Below are 13844 nucleotides of genomic sequence, written 5' to 3'. Positions count from 1 at the left end.
GTATGCTCTCCCTATCCCCCAGATGTCCCTCTCCAATCCTACTGTGAGTGCTCAGTTTTTTTTTTTTTTGCTAGTCTTCTAAGGTGATAGAATGATTTCTCTGTAAGAGAGAGAGGCGTTCCAAGAGTCATTCATTATTTTTACTTCAGATTCTTCAATTCACTCTTAAGCCAACACTGTCTTCTGATACAACAATAGAAGCAGTGCAGCTGGATCGTTGCAACCTTGGCAGCTAGATTCAGACCCAACACCATGTGCATGCCCTGTAATGTTGCTTTGGACACTGGATTCTGCTTGGGAGCTCACTCGGTGCAATGCGTGTAGTTAGCCAAGGTGTTGTACACAGGCCCAGGACTGGTCCATCCCTATGGAACCCAGGCCCTGAAGACCCCTCCAGGGCTATGCCCACTGTGATGGGTAAAGCGGGACCAGTGAAATAGATAGGTAAGATGTTATCACCCTGAGATTTGACCTTTACTATAGACCCATGGCAGGTATCATATGCATCTCTATTACTTTATATATTATATGTATCCTGAATAGTTTTTTGTTTAAAATATCAAGCGACTGGAAAGTGTTTATGAACATATCTTTAGATATACAATGTAAACTTAACAAACTTGGCGTTTAAACTCCACCTCCCAAAGCTTGTGCTGTCCATACACATATAGATTTTTGAATACTTTTTGTTTTATGAAAGTTCATTCAATTTTCTAATCATTAATGGGGTCAAATTTACATTTGTTTTCAACCACAGGGATGGGAAAATTTGAAGAAGCAGAATAAAAAACTTTTCTTGATAAAGAAATTTTCTGCCACCATGTCTCACTTTCTTAGACAACTATTGGCTTTAACAAATCCCTTGCTGTCCAGAGCTCAAAAGAGCTAGGTTTCCTCCCCAAACCATTGTCTCTAATCGGTCAGAACCTGATATGCTGTTGAAGAAGATTAGGCAGACATTGTGGGGAATGAAGAGTGCCCAGAGTTGGTGTTAGAGGGGGCCACAGAATATTTCTCACTCCCCAGGCCCGTTGATATGGTTGCTTCTCCTGTGTGCAAAAGCCTAGGCATTGCCGCTCTTGATTCTCCTCTGTTGCTATGTTCTTTTGGGTACTTGGAGTCCTGCTAATACTAAAAATACATTCTCCATTCATGAACAAATGGAATGGACAGTTTCTGATAATTGAGTCAGTCCTGATTTTCACCCCTGCAAGAATCATTGCTGAGCTCTATTCAAAAGAGTTCACAAAAAAGTGGGCTGTTCCGGTAGTAGACCCTGCCATCTCAGTCTTAAAAAAAAAATCACTGTACCTATAGAAGATATTACTTTATTCAGAAATTCTGCTGATAAGGTTTGAGATGTTCTTAAAGGCTCTTTACTCTTATAAGACCCAGCTCTGCAACCAGCTATTTCTGAAATCTGTCTGTCAAACTGCAGAAAAATGGACTGAGGAAGGATCCGGTCTTCCAGGACAAACTCTGGCAGAACACTTACAGACCTTCTTTTTTACATTGATGCCCTCGAACAAGTCATGACACAACCTCCAGAATGGCTCTCGCTCTTTTCTGGCTATATGCACTGAATCCTATGGCTCTAATCCTGGACAGGTGAAACTGCCTGTAAAAGACGCCTCACTTGTATGCCCTTTGAAGGAGGGCATACAAGGGATGTGATTGTCAAGTGCCCCCTCAAAATGGCACAGGAGGAAGGTTCCTTTTTCCAAACTGAAAGATTAGAAGGTTGCCTTCTTGATGACTATCTGCTCTGGCAGACCTGTTTCTAAGTTAGCAGCTCTTTCTATCAAGCAGCTATTCCTGATTCTTAAGGTTGTCTTGCATCCAAGGCCTTCCTTCCTCCCTAAAGTGGTATCAGTCTTCTAACTGAACAAAGCCATTCCCTTCCTTTTTTGTTCCCAAAGGATATTGCTGATCACTGTCTGGATGCGGTTAGAGCCATCATAAAGGCGATTATTTATTTATTTTTAAAGGCTTTATCGGGAAGATGGACTCCTATTTTTCCTGCCATCAGGACCTTACAAGAGGCATCCTGCTTCAAGACCCACCATTATTAAGTGGATAAGACCGCTCCTCTCCAGAGCTTACACTCTCTACAGGATAAAGCGCCTCACGCACTATTACGTTCTCGCTCAATCAGGTTGATAGGAGTTTTGATGTAAAATAGTAACAAAACAACCAGACAGCAACTTTACAAAAGAGCAAGAGGCTTTATTAACATCATCTACAGCTAGGAGTAAGTTCATTACTTGCTGGAAGAAAGAAGGCACACAGGCCATTTTTATACCAAAGTTTCACCATAGAATTGCATGGTACAAAATTATTGGTTGCAGAGATCTACATCATTGTAACTAACCATAAATCTGATAATACATCTAGACAAATCAATTCAATCCCACAATTCCTATATGTTTATTAAAATGATTTATAACCGTTTTGTCTATAGTTTTACCCAGTTAAAATCCTTGTCTAAAATTAGCATGCCACCCATCTTTAAATTTAAACTCTTCTTGTTTTGATAATACTTCTCCAACCTAAGGACATTAACATATTTACAACCTGGGGAAAAGTAACCCTACTCTAGGTGTAAATTAATTGTTTTATTTAAATATAAAGTACTTATGCACTGCTATGGACTTCACAACCAACCAAAACTGATATACATATAAAATGCAGAAGAAAAATATATCGCTGTAAAAATACACATGAAAAAGCTGCAACCATTAGCAAGCGACCTCAACACTCTAAAACAAATAATGATAATAAAAATGGTGTGCTTGTTCAAGAAGCTATGCAGCAAAAATAAACAAATATGCGTTAATGATTATCCCTAATGTAAAAAATAAAATAAAAATAAAACAAAATTGCAGTAATATGCGTTAAGTAAAACAGTGATAACATGCGCTAATACTAGAAGATATGCAGAAAAAATAGACAAATATGCAAGAATGACTCCCTAGTTTAAAAAAAATCTATAAAAATGCAGTGATATGCGATAATATGTGAAATAGACAAATGTAAGACTGAACATTTCAATTTTTTTTTTTTGTTTTTTGAGGAATAGTCATTCGTGCATATTTGTCTATTTATTTATTTTTATTTTTTATTTTTTTATTTTATCACTGTTTCACTTAATATCGCATATTACTGCATTACTTATTTTTTTTATTTTTGGGGATAATCATTCATGCTTATTTGTTTTTGCTACATAGCTTCTTAAACAAGCGCACTTTATCATTGCTTCACAATATTATCCCACATTATCGCTTAGTACTGCATTTTTTTTCTGCATACCGGTAGCTCCTTGAATTGATGCACCATTTTTATTATCATTAACAGTTTTATTTACCCACTTCAATACAGGGCACTTTCACCCCCTTCCTGCCCAGATCAATTTTCAGCTTTCAGCACTGTCTCACTTTGAATGACAATTGCGCTGTAACACTGTACCCAAACTAAATGATAATTTTCTTCTCACAAATAGAGCTTTCTTTTGGTGGTATGTGATCACCACCAGATTTTTTATTTTTTGCTAAACAAATTAAATGTTTTCTCCTTCACTGATGGACAGCACTGATGAGGAGGCACTGAGAGGCATTAGTGATGGGCACTAATTGGCATCTTGATGGACACTGTTTGGAAACAACACTGCACCAATTTTAGTTAATTCTTTTAAACACATGAACATTATATCTCCTATAGTACAGCATTAAGTCTAAGCAACTATCATTTGCCTCTAGTACTCTTAACTAATGACAAATCTATCCAAAGTTTTATATGGCCCGTAAATTGTATTTGATTTGGTCCACAACAGCACATGCTGTACATCCTTTCCATCAATATATTTAAGTGTGGACGCCAGGTTCTATCTTCTATGCCATGCATAGAACAGAATGGAGATCCTTTTTCATTAAAATAAATAGTACTATTGTCTGATATTAGTGCTGATCCTGGGAAACACTTCCCATATCAGACGCTTGGCTTTTTACCTATCTTGTTACATTACAGCCTTTAGTTCAATGTTTTTTTTAATTTGAATTATATGTGATTGGATCAAAACACAATAGTCTAAGTTGGTGAAGTAAAATTAGAAAAATGCATAAAACTATTTTTCAGAAATATAAAACCTGATAATTGGCAGGTGCGTATGTATTCACCCCCTTTGTTATGAAGCCCATAAAAGGCTCTGGTGCAACCAATTACCTTCAGAAGTCAAATCATTTGTCAAATGATGTGCATCCGTGTGCAATCTAAATGTCACATGATCTGTCATTAAATATACACACCTTTTTGAAAGGCCCCAGAGGCTACAACAACTAAGCAAGAGGCACCACTAACCAAACACTGCCATGAAGACCAAGGAACTCTCCAAACAAGTAAGGGATGATGTTGAGAAGTACAAGTCCGGGGGTAAGGTTATAAAAAAAAATCCAAATCTTTGATCCCTAGGAGCACCATCAAATCTGTCTTAACCAAATGTAAAGAACATGGCACAACAGCAAACCTGCCAAGAGATGAGAGGATCTGCAGAGTTCCACAGCAGAGACTGGAGTATCTGTACAGAGGACGACAATAAGTTGTATGCTCCATAGAGTTGGGCTTTATGGCAGAGTGGCCAGAAGAAAGACATTCCTTTCAGCAAAAAACAAAATGGCGGTGGCAGCATCATACTGTGGGGATTTTTGGAGCAGTCAGGACTGGGAAAACTGGTCAGAGTTGAGGGAAAGCTGGACGGTGCTAAATACTGGGATATTCTTGAGCAAAACCTGTCCCACTCTGTGTGTGATTTGAAGCTAGGACGGAGGTTTACCTTCCAGGAGGACAATGACCCCAAACACACTGCTAAAGCAACACTTGAGTGGTTTAAGGGGAAATTTGTAAATGTGGTGGAATGGCCTAGTCAAAGACCAGACCTCAATCCAATAGAAAATCTGTGGTCAGAGTTAAAGGTTGCTGTTCACAAGCACAAACCATCCAACTTGAAGGAGCTGGAGCAGTTTTCCAAGGAGGAATGGGCAAAAATCACAGTGGTAAGATGTGTCAAGCTCGTAGACTTATCCAAAGCGACTTGGAGCTATGATAGCTGCTGTACAAAATATTGACACATGTTTCTGGGTTTTTTTTTTTGTCCTATTTGTTGTTTTGCTTCACAAATAAAAAAATATAAAATCTTAAAAATTGTGGGCATGATCGTGTAAATTAAATGAGGCAAATCCTCAAACAATTCATGTTAATTCCAGGTTGTGAGGCAACAAAACACGAAAAATGCCAAGGAGGGGGCAAATACTTTTGTAAAGCGCTGTGTGTGCGTGTATATATAATATACACACATTCAATTGCTCATTAGATCATTTTATTGAAGGCTAACCCTAATCCAAAAACAGACCTTTCCGTCTATATTAGCAAAGCTAGGAGAAAGCTTGAATAATCGAACCCTCAACAAATTAAAGGGAGTCATTCTTACAAAGCATACAGTGAAAAAATATCCATACCCCTTGAAACTTTCCACATTTTGTCATGTTGCAACCAAAAACGTAAATGTGTTTTGTTGGAATTTTATGTGATGGACCAACACAAAGTGGCACATAATTGGGAAGGAACATGATAAATGGTTTTCACATTTTTTTACAAATAGATATCTGAAAAGTGTGGCATGCATTTGTATTCAACCTCCCTGAATCAATACTTTGTAGAACCGCCTTTCACTGCAATTACAGCTGCAAGTCTCTACCGGCTTTGCACATCTATAGAGTGAAATTTTGCCCATTCTTCTATGCAAAAATAGCTTAAGCTCTGTCAGATCGGATGGAGAGCATCTATAAGTGTATATTGATTGGTTTGCGCAAAAGTTATAGTGTCTACAAAATCCGATAGAGTTATGGCATATTTATTTATTTATTTTAACTAGTAATGGCGGCGATCTTCATTTTTTTTTTTTTCATGACTGTGACATTGTGACGGACACTTTTGACACATTTTTGGGACCATTCACATTTATAGAGTGATCAGTGCTATAAAATTGCACTGATTACTGTGTAAATGTGACTGCCAGGGAAGGGGTTAACACTAGGGGTTGATCGAGGGGTTAATTATGTTTCCTAGGGGGCGGGGGCTCACAAGTGGAGGAGACCGATTGGTGTTCCTCTGTACTGAGAACACACCATGGGGCTCTTCTCACCTGACAGGACGTAGATCTGTGTGTTTACACACACAGATCCACGGTCCTGCTGTGTTCACGGGCAATCGTGGGTGCCTGCCAGACATCGTGGCCGCCAGGCACGCGCACCGGGTCCCGAGCAACGTGGCGGCCGGGAAGCTGACGACATCATGACGCCGGCCAAGTATGGGAGATCCCTCCTGCGGACGTCCTATAACTATAGGTGTGTAATGAAGTAGTTAAAATCGACACTTTACAGTCTAGTACAATACAGACCTTTCCATGATAGACTTTTCCCTTTTTACAGTAGAAACAAAAACTTTTTTTGGGCTGTAGTAGATAAAGCCTTGATTTAACACATGTTTTAAGCATAAGAAATTATTCTGAGACTGTTAAAGGCAGAAAAATATAAAGTACATCTAATACTAAGAAATATTCAATCAACACAGTTTAGCCAAGTAAAGTTTGAGACTTCAGCCAAAAATCCCTGATTGTACCCTCTCACTTATGCCGCGTACACACGATCAAACAATCCGGTGGAAAAGTCCGGCAAACTCAAGTCCGCGAAACAATCCCCCCGTGTGTAGCCTCCGGCATACTTTTTTGACCCGAAAGTACGGCGGACTTAGAATGCCGTGTTGCACTCCAATCTACCCGCCGGACTCGCATTTCGGCGAACAATCCGGCCGTGTGTATGCCAGTCCGCCGTACTTTTGAAATGAGCGGACTTTTCCCGCCCGGAGAAAAGTACGCTCATTTCGAGCGGGTCTCCAGGTAGGCGGGGCCCGCGAAGGAGACGTCGCTGGCCCTGCCGCCTGGTATGGACTTAAAGGGGAACCCCACGCCGAAAAAAATCGGCATGGGGGCCCTCCCCAAGTCCACATCAGACCCTTGTCCGAGCACGCTACCCGGCCGGCCAGGAAAGGGGGGGCGAGCGAGCGCCCCCCCCCCCCCCCGCTGAGCCGTACCAGGCCGTGTGCCCTCAACATGGGGGGTGCCTTGGGGAAGGGGGGCCACGCGGCCCCCCCACCCAAAGCACCTTGTCCCCATGTTGATGAGGACAAGGGCCTCTTCCCGACAACCCTGGCCGTTGGTTGTCGGGGTCTGCGGGCGGGGGGCTTATCGGAATCCGGGAGCCCCCTTTAATAAGGGGGCCCCCGGATACCGGCCCCCCACCCTATGTTAATGAGTATGGGGTACAATGTACCCCTACCTATTCACCTGTAAAATAAAAGTACAAAAAAACACAACACACGAGATAAAATACTTTATTGCACAGCTCCGGGGGTCTTCTGTCTTCGGGGGTCTTCTCGCCGGACTCCTCCGCTAACTTCTTGTAGCTCTTTTGCTAGCAGAGGAGTCTGGCTTTCTTCCTCGCCGCCGGCCTCTTCTTCCGACCTCGGGGTCTTGTCCCCCTCTTCGGTTCTTCTGCCGGGCCACCGCGCCTTCTTCTAGCTCTTTTACAGGCGGTGGCCCGGTCTTCTGTCGCCGCCGCCTTCCGTTCTTCTCCTTCTCCTTCTCCTTCTCCTTCTCCTTCTCCTTCTCCTTCTCCTTCTGACTCGACGATCTCTCCGGCCGCAATGCCAGGAACGCGCTGCAACTTATATAGGGACAAGGGGCGGTGTCACATGGCTTTATGTCACATGGGTTGATGTCACATGGTGACAGTCCCAGCATCCTCCGGGACTGTGACATCGTAAGGGGGCGGGGTCACCATGTGACACCAACCCATGTGACACAAAGCCATGTGACACCGCCCCTTGTCCCTATATAAGTGGCAGCGCAGCGCGTCCCTGGCATTGCGGCCGGAGAGATCGTCGAGTCAACATCTCCTGGAGAAGAAGAAGAAGAAGAAGAAGAAGAAGAAGAAGAACGGAAGGTGGCGGCAACAGAAGACCGGGCCACCGCCTGTAAAAGAGCTAGAAGAAGGCGCGGTGGCCCGGGCAGAAGAACCGAAGAGGGGACAAGACCCCCGAAGTCGGAAGAAAGCCGGACTCCTCCACTAACAAAAGAGCTACAAGAAGATAGCGGAGGAGTCCGGCGAGAAGACCCCCGAAGACGGAAGACCCCCGGAGCTGTGCAATAAACTATTTTTACCCTGTGTTGTGTTTTTTTGTACTTTTTTTCACAGGTGAATGGGTAGGGGTACATTGTACCCCATACTCATTCACATAGGGTGGGGGGGCCGGTATCCGGGGGCCCCCTTATTAAAGGGGGCTCCCGGATTCCGATAAGCCCCCCGCCCGCAGACCCCGACAACCAACGGCCAGGGTTGTCGGGAAGAGGCCCTTGTCCTCATCAACATGGGGACAAGGTGCTTTGGGGTGGGGGGGCCGCGCAGCCCCCCCTTCCCCAAGGCACCCCCCCATATTGAGGGCACGCGGCCTGGTACGGCTCAGCAGGGGGGGCGCTCGCTCGCCCCCCCTTTCCTGGCCGGCCGGGTAGCGTGCTCAGACAAGGGCCTGATGTGAACTTGGGGGGGACCCCCACGCCGATTTTTTTTTTTTCGGCGTTGGGGTTCCCCTTTAAGTCCATACCAGGCGGCGGGGCCAGCGACGTCTCCTTCGCGGGCCCCGCCTACCTGGAGACGCGCTCGAAATGAGCGGACTTTCCTCCGCGTGTGTGGGCGAGTCCGTTCATTTCAAAAGTAGGGCGGATAGTACGGCGGACTTAGTACGCCGTATTAGTCCGCTCAAAAAGTGCCGTGTGTGTGGGCAAGTAGCCCGTTCGGAAAGTCAGACGGACAGTCTGGCGGGAAGTCCGCCAGACTAAGTACGTCGGACATACCGCTACGTGTGTACGCGGCTTTAGAGATAAAGTACTGTGATGAAGATGGTGCTGAGATCGAGAGAGATTATGTATGCAAATTGAATGCAGCATTTCAGCAAGAAAAGAGGCTAATGATTATTGAATAACCAAACCCTCTTTTCAGTTTAAGACCCCATATTTGCCTACAGATATTTTACTGCCAGAAGCAGTATGCTAGATACACAAAATGGGTTCAAGAACTTTGTGTCTTAAATTTTGTAAAACTTTTTTTCCTGCAGCTTAACTGGTTGCCACCCGCCCACCGTCTGACGGCAAGGCGGTGCGGTTCTCGTTCTGGGACGGCTTGCCCTGGAGCACCCACGGGGATGCTGTGCGACCCCGATCTCTGTAAAGAGCCGTGTCCATGGCTCTTTAACCATGTAATCTGCTGTGTCCAATCACAGCCAGTCACATGTAAACAAGGAAGTGTCGGTAATCGGCGCGCCTCATCTCACACTGACGGTGTGTGGCGAGGAGAGCCGATCAGCGGCATCGCCACTCAGGGTGACATGTAGGAATGTAATTGGGGGGAATGATCGTCAGTGCCCTGATTACAATATAGAAATACAAATTGTCAGTGCCCTGATTACAATATAGAAATACAATCAGTGCCCATTAGCGATGCCAGTCAGTGCTGCCCATCTGTGCCACCCAACAATGCCCCCCATCAATGCCCATCAGTACTGCCTATCCATGCCACCTATCCGTGCCACCTATTAGTGCCCATAAGTGTGGCATATTTGTGTCTCCTCATCAGTGCCCACCAGTTCAGCCTATCAGTGCTGCCTCATCAGCACACATCAGTGAAGGCGAAAAATGACTTGGTTCCAAAATTTAGTGACAGAAAAAAAGTAAAAAAAAATGGTTTAAAAATTTTTTGGTCTTTTATTTTTTACGGGAAAAAAAAACGCATTGATGAAGAAAATGATAAAATTGTTTGGGTACAGTGTAGCATGACCGCACAATTGCCATTCAAAGTGCGACAGTGCTGAAAAATGGCTTGGGCAGGAAGGGGGGTGTAAGTGCCTGGTAGGCAAGTGGTTAAACGACTTTTATCTCCCTCAGCCCATTCATGGCGTTGTCTAGCCGAGGTACATGTTCATAAGAATATAAAAAAGATTAATTAATCGTGCATTACACATTCTCACCGGCAATAACATTTTGAATGAAGATGCTAACGTCAAGCAGTCACTGTAGACCATTCATCCCTAGTCTCTCCACAAAAATCAAATACAATCGTTCACATGAAGGGATCATTTTACTCTTCAAACACAACAATACATTTAAATAAGAAATATAAATCCTCCTATCAAATACTAATAAGCCGCACAAATCAAAGATATAGCACAGAGGGTTCTAATGTGACTGCATGACTGCAACATACCATTTTTCATATTCATCATACAATAGAAAATATTGGCATGAAAAACTCAAGTCACTGACCATCTAAGCAATGCTCCTGAATTCTATAGAAAAACAGGTACACACACCATATACAGAATCCAGTAGCTGACACATACTACTTACAATTCACTAGTAGAACTATCGCACATTCTACATCAGTCATTACACCCATAATAGACTTATTTTCACCTCATCTGAAAGATGGTTTGTCTACCTCCATTAATCATTCATACGCCCTTATATCCTACAAAAATTACAAAGTATGAATAATTTGCGAACATTCATGACCAAAAATGGCATGGTCTTCTGCTTTCTAGCTGGTAATACACAGTCACTCTATCCAACAGACTTCATATTTCTTAGCACAAATTCCTGACTATATTCATATATTCATAAAATGAATAAAACTGACAGATTAGTTAGTAATTACATATGGATAGCAGTCTTTAGAGTAAAGCCAATATGCAATGCATCTGCATACGCCTACTTCCAAAAGCGCTGTCTTGAGACACGAAAGACCACTTACCTTGCTTGCCATGGCAATCTGGAATGTCTTAACCTGATCCTAATGCCGCATACACACAACCAGACTTTCTGTCAGAATAAACTCTGACTGTCTTTCCGACAGAGTTCTGCTGATACTGACTTGCCTACACACGATCACACCAAAGTCCGTTCCTTTAGAACGTGATGCTATACGGCGGGAATAGAAAAGGAAGTTCAATAGCCAGTAGCCAATAGCTGCCCCTGCTTCGTTTTTAGTCTGTCGGAATAGCATACAGACGAATGGTTTTCCCGATAGGAATTGATTAATCTGACTTTTTTTTTTTTTTTCTCCAAAAATTCAAATGAAGCCCACACGCGATTGGAATATCTGATGAAATGATTCCGTCCGACCTTTTCTGCTGGAAAGTCCAGTCGCGTGTACGTGGCCTAACTCAGTACACAGGCAAGCACGGACATTTATAACAGATCCATAGATATATACATATATTACAAAGTTGGTACATACCTTTTTAACTTTGTTAAAAAATGATGCGTGATATATGCCGATAAATATGGTATCTGTTCACATACAATAAAAAGGTACCTTTTTCTACTAGTAACTACTAGATATGTGCACACTGAAATATTTTGTTTCAGAATTTTTTTTCGTCCGAAAAATACATTTATTTAGTTACTCCTGAAATTCGTTTTTATTTTGTTTTTCGTTAAATTGCATTCGTCCGAAAATCCAAATTAATTAGGTCGAATCTGTCATTGAATGCTTATGGTGTCTGTTGAATGTTCAAAGAAATTTTGACGGAGCAGCTAAACTTTGACTCCATATAGTTCAGCTGTTCCGTCGAATCTTCTTAGAATTTTCGACAGACGCCATAAGCCAAAGATTCAACGTTTGTATGTTTTTTGCTGCTTCGTCGAATCTTTGTCGTTCATGTTGAATGTATATAGTTCAAACAGAAAATGGACTGGTGATAGTGATCGCTGATCAGAAAGGTAACAAGATAGTGTATATAGAATCTCAATCTATAATATAGAATCTATAATAATCCCTACCACAACACGGGCAGCCTCTGAGGCTATCGCAACACTAGTATCACTATCAAGTTCACAACACTAACACAATAGCAGCAAATTATTATGAAAAAGTTAAGTTGAACTGTAGCTTGCTTCACTATTGTTCTGCTTCTGTGCTTATGCTTAATTGCTAAATAATTTAGGTTCTCTGATAAACGGACCAGAGATAAGATTGATTGTCTTCTGAAATGATTCAGTGTGTGTGTGTGTGTGTCTCTCTCTGCTAGCAATCGTAAGTGAAAGTAAGTTGCCTGTACTTGTGCACTTAGTTCTAGCTATTTTACTGCTCCTCTTTGGTTACAATCAGCCAATAACATTCATCATCATCATCATCATCATCATCATCATCATCATCATCATCATTATTTTTATTTTACTTCTCCCCGCCCAATTCCAGCAGCGATCTTTTCTCTCTCTGTCGAATAATCCTGGACTAATCCTGGACTAATAGAGTTAAGGTTAGGCACATTCGACCACAGGTTGGATAGACACAGATTGTTATTGTCAGCGTCATGTCGAATCTCCTATCTATATCGAACTGTTGTTACAATGAAAATAAAGCATTTGTTTACGTTGGATCTTTCATTTTTCGGATTCTGCACTTTCTTTTTGTTAAAACGATAAGGAAAATACCTGAAATTCTGACGAAAGTGCATTCGGACGAAAACAAATGCACATGTCTAGTAACTACTTATCGTTACTCATCCTAAAAAATGTATTACTTAGGCTTTCCAGGCGTCTAATAACCCCAAAACCTCTTCCAGTCTGATTGCAGTATCCCAACATGCATGTAAAATGTAGTTAACCCCAAAACCTCTTCTACACTGTGCTTGTCAGTCTAGGAAACAAATTCAGGGTTTCCAGGGGTTAAATAACCACAAAACGTCTAAACCTTAATAATAATGATGCTAATACTACTACTACTACAATAATAATAATATGAATAATAATTCTATTATCACTAATACATATGCAAATTATTATGATTAATATGAAATGCATGAGTTTATCTAAAATCTTACTAGTTTCATTCACTAGGGCATTCTGATATCAATCTTGTGTTTCCTTACTTTGTAAAGCAGTGACTTAGACTTCTTCAGTTCATACCACCTCCAAGTTCTACCATGTGGATGCTCAAGCCTCAGTGGATGCAACCTTCGGCTGACAGGTTCTTATGGCAGCACTCCATTGAACATTGGTCCATTGACTCTTTTTGTTGGGATTATTACCACTGTTCTGTTTTCCTTGTCTTTGCCCACCATTCTTATTCATTGCTTGGGTACATCCCAGGGTCTGTGTCATGTACTATATGATTTAAGACAAGCCTGTGTCCTGTACTGTATGATTAAGATAGCAGGAGTGTTGACTTGCCTGTAAATTCCATGTCTTGGAGAACAGGACACGGACCACCCTCCTTTGCTGTTCCTAAATTACTTTGCATTGCTCTCCAAAAATCTGAGAATTCATGGAGTGGGGTAGGGTTATGCTTCCAGATAAGCTTTGCCAACATCCAACAACATGAAGGTACCACCCTGTAACCTGCAGTGGGGAAAGTAATTATTTGTTTGCACACTTGCATGAAAATGGAGGATATATGATTTATTTATTTTTTATCATATGTCTATTTTAAATGATAGAGACAGAATATCAACCAAAATCCAGAAAAACATGATACAAGTGTTATAAATGGAGTTGCAGTTCAGTGAGTAAAATAAGTATTTGATCCCCAAGCAAAACATGACTTTGTGGAGAAACCCTTGTTGGCAACCACAGAGATGAGGCGTTTCTTGTATTTGGTTACCAGGTCTGTGAGTGGGCCAAAGGTCCACTCTTTACGTATCGTCTCTAAATCTAAAGGTTTCTTGGCTATTGCTTGGCAACT

At 42.0% G+C, this 13844-nt stretch overlaps 1 protein-coding gene across 3 annotated transcripts in view; it reads left to right on the top strand.

Moving 5' to 3' along the window:
- Positions 1-13844, top strand: part of GOLGA1 (golgin A1) — a 242492-nt gene that overhangs the window by 27440 nt on the left and 201208 nt on the right. The gene's annotated exons all lie outside the window — the stretch shown is intronic.

This window comes from Lithobates pipiens, unplaced genomic scaffold, assembly GCF_037356315.1.
Source record: "Lithobates pipiens isolate NorthernLeopardFrog02 unplaced genomic scaffold, aLitPip1_a1.2 Scaffold_1, whole genome shotgun sequence".
NCBI lineage: Eukaryota > Metazoa > Chordata > Amphibia > Anura > Ranidae > Lithobates > Lithobates pipiens.
The sequence above is the reverse complement of the archived record's forward strand: the minus strand, read 5'-3'. Positions and strand labels throughout refer to the sequence as shown.